Here is an 8,175-nt window from a genome sequence, read left to right as displayed (position 1 = left end):
CTACTAAACCTATTCCCGCAATTGGCATCAGTACTTTAATTAAAAAGCTTTTACCTAAGTTAGCAAACCAATGACCTACGGCGGAGAGACCATCAGTAAGTCTTTTCCAGGCACTATCAACCTCCAGTGGTTTGAGCTCCTTTGCCAAATTAGTAATGTTCCTCACATACCCTTTGATTTCAACACTTTTGTCAGGTATGTAAGTGCAACAATGTTGCGCTTTCAACATTCTGCAGACTCCGCCCGCCTTTGCCAATAGGGTTATCAAGAGCAAGTCTATTCTGTAAAACCCCATTGATCTGACCGCAACCATTTCGGTATTGACCATCAGTAAAACCACAAGCAGTGTCAGTAGATAACCGATCCACTACTGTTGACAATTTGCAAATTCTGTGTGTATTCAGAACCACTCCCACTGTAGGTATCTCCTACTATTTCAGCAGCACTTTCTCTTTTAGTACGTACTAATTGGTTAGTCTGTTCAGTGCTTCCAGTGATTTTCCCCACATGGTATATCTTTGGGAAGACAATACCAAAATAACAACTCCCATACCAATGGTCGGGCAATTTAAATTAAGCCTTATTTCCACATATAAAATAAATTCCAGGAAATACAGGCTCTGTCCCATCTTTGAAACCCCAACCTCCAATTACCTTGTAATTATGTTCGCATTCACTGGAACCAATGAAAATATTGTTATAATAACTAGTCAGTTCTCTTTTAAGACACAGTTTCCCCTTCTTTTCGAAATCCAGAAGCATCGCAGCGTTAGCTCCACCATTTGAGGTGCTCCCTATACTCTCTGCCCATTTAGGAACCTTCTGGTTCTTGTCTTTGGCTTTCTTTTGGAAACATTCTCTTCTCTTTTCTACCATGTCTAGAAATTCTTTTTCCTTTTCATGTAATGAACAGGTCAGGTTATTTTTGTGTGCATCATCTATATTAATTTTTCCTACAGTTAGAAAATAATCACTCATGTATTTAGCTACATCTCTAGTTGTATGTACAGGGTTCAGGTTTCTTCGAACAGGAAGTTCGGAAAATGTCACGTCAAGGTTTGAGTAATAATACTGTAAAGGTCCTCTTTTATAAAATAAACTAGTTAGTATACTACAGGAAATTCCATAGGTTAAGGGCAAGTGGTGGTAAGTCACACCTTCAGCTACAGAAGTGGGTAGCTTCATGCAGACATAACAATCATCTATTTCCATAGTTTCTACATAATGCAGTAACAGGTTTGCGAAAACATTTAAATGAGTTTTGTTCTTAATCTTGTTAAAGTGTAATCCTTCCTCATCTGGTGCTTCTAAATCTACGCTTGTCTGTTTCAGGCTAAGTGGTTTGTCTAGTACGTCTACTCTTTGTGGTGTACTTCTAGTGCGCGATTCTACAGTGTCATCAAGTAGGTTATTATTTGGGTACAAACTCGGGTTTGTACTCATCATAGAAGGAATAGTTATAGTTGGTCCTATCCACAGTATCAGTACTATGGCTACACTACATAAACATACTTGGCAGAATGTTTTAACACAACTTCGTCTCGGTCTCCCACTCTCAGAGGAATCAGACATTTTGACTCAAAAGAAGCTTCAACCCCTCTTTGTAACTCTGCACAGCTTGTTTACTCGAGTAACTTTTCAGGTTGGGTTTGCTTCTTCACTGGTCTGTTCAGCAGTCGATTCTTCATCACTTTCGTCACTTATTTCCAGATTCTCAAGTTCCTCCAATACAAAGTAAGTCCACTCCGGACTTGAGTACTTATTATTTAACTTTCTGATGCGAGCACTTCTTCTCTTTGGCTTTGTCACCACTGGGTCAGTTTGGCTCGAGACCTCATTTATTTGTTCAGGCTCCTCGTTTATCGTCTTTAGACGCAATCTCAGCCTTTTCACAAATCGAGGTACTGAGTCACCTTTTCTAAGTCTTTTAACTCGCACTGTGTCTTGGCCTTCTTCAAACACCCTTTTGTTTTCGTTCAGTTGTGGCACATTGGGATCAAGTTCGTCCTCTGTATTGTTCCCTAACTGACTAGGTCCAGGTCTTTCATCTGTTTCTTCTGCCTGGTCCCTAAACTGGCCTTGTTCAGGTATTTGCTGTTTTTGGCTTTGATCTGTTTCGATCTTTTCTTCCTGAACACAATTGTCTAATCCTACCTGTTCCTGTTCAAGCTCTTCGAGCTCTTGATTTTCTTCCGCTTGAACTTCCGCCCTAATTTCTATCTGTCCCTCTTCTGGTGCAGGTGTTCTGGGTGGAGTGTCAATTACCTGCTCTCTCCCTATCTGTTCCTCTTCAGAATCAGATTTAACGTGGATTTCGATGATCTGAGTAGCTTCTTCTTCACCTGTCTCGTCCTCACTATCCCACTGTCTATCTAACTGGGCTTGACTTCTAGTTCGTATAGGGTCGATTGTCAGATAGATTAATGGGACCCACTCTTCTTGACTGGAGCTCGTTTGTACTTCTTCAGCTACTTCAGGACCGATGTCTTGGGATCCTTCAGCTGCGCAACCTTCAGCCTCAGTTTCGTCAGGTTCAGTCACTTTCTTCGTGTGGCTGGCATGGATCCAGCGAGGTACTCCTGCACACTTTACAGCTGTAGTGGTTACCAGGATCACCTGTCGTGGCTTTCCCCACCTGGGTTAAAGGCAACTTTTCCGAGTGTGCTTCTTTATTACGACCCAGTCACCTGGATTCAGAGCATGTGCTGGAGTCATTGGCCTGGCGACGTCTTCTCCTCCAACCTGGCGAGAGATAGAACGTACTTGGTCAGCCAGCTCTTTACAGTATTCCAGTACCAAATCATCAGATATGCTTATTATTTTGTATCCTGGCACCCATGCTTGCCGCATTTCTCTTCCCATCAGGATCTCATGGGGACTCAAGCCCGTGTTCCGGTCTGGAATACTTCTGAGTCCCATCAACACAAGAGGCAGAGCATCTGGCCATTCCAGTTGAGTGTATTCACACATCTTTCCCAATCTTGATTTGATTGTGCCATTTATCTGTTCTACCACTCCAGAAGCCTCTGGACGATATGCACAGTGCAGTTTTTGCGTGATTTTTAATGCTTCACAGATTTGACTTATTATTTCATTCTGGAAATGACTTCCTCTGTCAGATTCAATTAAGACTGGGAAACCGTAACGAGGTATAAGTTCCCTAAGTAAAAATTTTGCTACAGTGATGCTGTCATTTCTACGTGCAGGGAAAGCTTCCACCCATTTTGAAAACAGGTAAACAGTGACAAATAGGTATTTCATTCCTCGACAAGGGGGCAACTGAATGAAGTCAAGTTGTAGTCTAATGAAAGGGCCTTCTGCCTTTCCAATTTTCCCTGGCAAAACTATAGTTTTCTTTCCAGGGTTAAATTGTTGACAAATCAAACACCTCTGGCAGAGTGCCTCTGCTACACTTCTGAATTTCGAATTGAACCATGTCTGGCGGAACATGCGAATCATCGCATCCCTGCCTACATGTGCATTTCCATGTATCAGCCTAGCCATAGGAGCAAGCATACAGCCTGGCAACACAAGCATATCATCAAGGTAAACAATGACACCATCTGCACCTCTCCTACGACAACCGAAATTTCTCCATCTTTGTTTTTCCTGTGGCTCTGCTGCTTCCTGTAAGTCTCTCACTTCCTCCCATGTATTCACTCCCACTAGCATCAAAAGTTGGCAGCTGTTTCCCCCAACCTTTATATTTATTGAAATTCGGTATTTTGCACAATGTTGGGATAACTGGTCAGCATATCGATTACCTGCTGTCACTTTGTCATCGCCAGATTTGTGAGCAGCACATTTGACCACAGCCAATTCTTTTGGTAACTGGATTGATTCCAGTAAATCCTGCACATATTTTCCATTTCTGATAGGAGTGCCTGAAGAAGTCAGGAACTCCCTCTGCATCCACAGTTGGCCGAAGTCATGCACAACCCCATAACCATACTGGCTATCAGTATATATGGTTATTTTCAAATTTCTCCCAAATTTACAAGCTTTTGTCAATGCAATTAATTCGGCTACTTGTGCAGACTTGAATGTAAATGTAAATGTAAATGTACAGGAATTTATATAGCGCAAATCACCGAGCGGTTTCTAAGCGCTTGCTTAGGGAACCCGTCCTGGTATTCCCCTGTGAGATAACCCCGGCAGGGTATCCGCAAGGTGAAAGCCAGGCATCCCGCCGCGAGGGGCCGTTGTGGAGATTAAGCAAGCTATTGCCCAGAGTCGCAGAGTGTGAACCCGTGAATCGAGTATGCACCGGAGCGAGAATTGTCTAGTCCATGGACATTTTAGGACTCAAGACCCCGCCGAGCTGGGAATTGAACCCTGGTCCCGGGCTGACCTCTGCTTCCAGGTCTGCCTCCTCTAACCAGTGAGCCACACTTCTCCACTTGACTCCATACAAATAGGATGCTTCCACTGGACGCTCTAGAGTGCACACGGAGTAGGCAGCACTTAGGCCACCATCCTCATGTCTCATGCATGAGCCGTCTACAAACAGCTCATAATCTTCACTGAACAGAGGTTTCTCTTTGATGTCTGGGAGTGGTTTGGTACTGAATTCAGTCAAGTCAATGCAATCATGTGCAAATTCTTCCCTCACCCCTGCTGCAAATGAGCTGGGTAGTAAGGTATCTGGATTCAAAATGTTACATCGTTCAAGGGTCACTTTTCCTGCACCTACTAGGATTCTCTCATACTTAGTCAGCTGACTAAGCGTGAGATACTGTGTTTTTGTTCTTGTCAGTAAAATTACAACAGAATGTGGAACATACGCAGTTATCGGATGTCCCATAACAATGGACTCACTCTGTTCAAGACTCATGCATGTTGCAGCTATAGCTTTCAAACATCCAGGTAACCAGCTGCTACTGGGTCCAAAGTGGAAGAAAAGTATGCCACTGGACGTCGAGTCAAACCATGAATTTGGGTCAGTACTGAAAGTTCACAATTGTCTCGTGTGTCACAGAACAGTGCAAAATCTTGTGAATAGTCAGGCATTCCTAATGCAGGAGCAGTACACAGGCATTCTCGTAATTTGGTAAAAGCTGTCATGCTTTCGTCATCCCACTCTACTGGGTCACTTGCTCCTTTCTTTGTCATTTTTATCAATGGTCTTGCTAGAAATGCAAATCCCACAATCCACTGCCTACAGTACCCTTCAACTCCAAGGAACATTCTGATTTCCTTCTGGGTATTTGGTAATTCCATGTTTCGAATTATCCTGATTCTTTCTGTGGTGACTTTTCTGATACCTCTCTCTATCTGGTGCCCCAGATATTTTACTGATGTGGTACAGAATTGCATTTTTTCTGGTGATACTTTGTCCTCCTTCACCTAAATGGTTCAGCAAGGCAATGGTGTCAGTTACACAGTCTCTTCGACTTTTAGACGCCACCAATAGGTCGTCTATGTATTGCATCAAAACTGATTTTCCGGGCATTATTACGGTCTCAAGGCACTTTTTCAAAATCTGATTAAAGATTGAGGGGCTTTCTGTATACCCCAGAGGGACTCGATTCCAGACGTACACGTGACTGTCGAACTCAAATGACAAAAGAAATTTGCTGTCTGGATGCAATGGAATTGAAAAGAATGCATGACATAGGTCAATGACGGTAAACCATCCAGCATTCCATGGAATTTGGTATAGAATCACAGCAGGGTTTGGCACGACCGGACAGCAAGGAACCACTATTTTGTTAACATTTCGCAGGTCCTGAACTACCCTGAACTTACCACTAGGTTTCTTGATTCCAATTATGGGTGAATTACATGGGCTGCTCATCACTTCTTGTAAGATGTTTGCTTCTAACAGTCTTTTTATTTCAATGGCAACTCCTGCTTTTACTTCTGCGCTCATTTTGTACTGTTTAATATTTGGGTATACTACATTTTCTTTTATGGCTATTTTAATTGGGTCAACATTTTCCATTAATCCTACATCTTTTCCAGTAAAATCCCATACTTCGGGTTTCACTGTTTCTTGGAGCTCTTCAGGTAAGTCTTTTATTGTCAGTGTTTTAATTTCTGAATCGGGTCTTGCTAACATTAATTTGTATATTCCGTCTTCGTCTGGGGTCTGAATTATTTCGATGCCATTTGGTGTGCAAAAGATAGTACAGTTCATCTTACACAACAAATCCCGTCCTAACAAGTTTACAGGACTGGAATCACAGACAACAAACCTATGCATTTCCTTAAAATTCCCAATTTTGATCTCCATAGGTTTTGTAACTGGGGTACTAATTAGCTGATTAGAAATGCCAACTACCTGGATTGCTTCTCCCGAGAGGGGTAGGTTTGGAACGTCTGCTGTTCTCACAGTAGAACGGGTAGCACCAGTGTCCAACAGAATGGTGACGTCATTTCCTTCAACCTTTCCTTCAATGTATGGCCCTGACTGGTCCACTGGCAAGGAGGCGCCAAGCACGCACTCCTCGTCCCCCCCCCTCAGGCACCGTCACTAGGTGTCATCACAGAGAAACGTGTCCTTTAACAGAAATTGTGAAGTTGCTGCATTTTTATTCTCCCTTATTTCCCACACTTCGGTGTCTTCACCCTGTTGTGCTTTGCTCCTATAATTTTGTCTAGGTGCACGAGGTAATTGATTCTGCTTTACCTGTTGCTGAGTCTTTCGTGGTTTCTCATTCTGTGTCTGTGGATTTAAATCATTTATTTGTACGTTACCATTCTGTACAGCTGGACACTCGTCTCTCCCGTGACCTATCTGTCCGCACCCGTGACAGGGGAACTTCTTTTTGGCCTCCTCTCTGCTCATTTTTACTCTGGGCTTTCCCCCACCCCCGGGGCCTTGATTCTGATTATTGGTCAATTTATTTAGCTGTGTTCTTGGTGTTCTGCTAATTTTACCTGAGCCCACATGACTTTTTCTTTTAACTCCTTCTGTTTATCTGCCAATTCATCCTCGCAATATTTAGCATACTTCAGGACTTCATCAATTGGTTTAGACTGCCAGCAGATTTTATTGTCTTTGATCCACTGTAAAATTTCAGGTCTTAATCCTAGCACAGATCTATAAATGAAGTGGGTCATGTCTTTCATCTCAATGTTGTCCAGTCCACTGTACGTCTTGAACACCTGTAACAGTCGTTCATAATAGGAGTGCACAGTTTCATCTCTATTCTGGGTAGTTCTGTCTATTCGGGTCCAATCAGTTTCCTTTGCAGGCACTTTTCCTTTTAAATGTAATATTACCTGATTGTACTTTTTCATTACTTCTGCTGAAGGAGCTCCTGTATTTGGGTCTCTCTGGTATTCTTCACTAGGACAATCAATAGCAATTTTACATTCTGTCCACAAATCTACGGGAACTACAATGTCAAAGAACCCATCTAAATCTTTCCAGAGACACTTCTGGACCGTCACAAATCTCTTGACCTGTCGGTACCAATCTACAGGTTTTTCTCTTAATTTTGGGAAGTCATTTGTAAAGGACACAATATCCTGTCGGGACCATGGAACATGCACATATTTTCCACCTGGCACTTCTCGCATAGGATAAAAATGTTCTGCCTTGTCTGCTTCTTTTAACACGTATTTGGATGTCATTTGCTTTGATATATTATCTTCCTTTTTCTTGGCCCACCTGGCTTTCCATTTATCTAAGTCCCCCCATTTTTGTAACGGGTTTAGCAATTCTCTGATCTGTACCTTTTTCCCTGACACATTCATGTTTTCTAAATCTCTGTCTGAGAATTCTGCTCTGTAGGGTTTTTGCAAAACTTTTGATTTACTAATATCGATTCCCATACTAGCCGCAGTGTCCATTAATTTCTCAGGATTTATTCTGGTATTTCGGGTTAGACTTTTACAGATGAATAACAATTCTTCCTCCGTTAGGGTGTTCAGTCTGTCCAACCCCACATTTCCAGCTGATAGTTCTTCTATTTCTATTCTTAGTTTATAGATATCTAATGGTTTCGGCTGAGGATTTTGTTTTTCTAATTCTCGGCTCCATCTTTCAATTTCTTCAGGAGTCACTACTGTGGCACTTCTAGTACTAGATATTGACTCAATCTGTACTTCTCTTGAAGTGAAAGGAGTGTTCTTTCTCTGTGAACCCCTCTCTGGCTCCCTTACTGGCAAATCCATCAAGGAAATCACAGATTCACATTCACTTGCCTGATCATCTACAATTAAGGG

Source organism: Lissotriton helveticus, chromosome 2_1 (genome assembly GCF_964261635.1).
Source record: "Lissotriton helveticus chromosome 2_1, aLisHel1.1, whole genome shotgun sequence".
Lineage (NCBI taxonomy): Eukaryota > Metazoa > Chordata > Amphibia > Caudata > Salamandridae > Lissotriton > Lissotriton helveticus.
Note: the sequence above shows the minus strand (reverse complement) of the source record.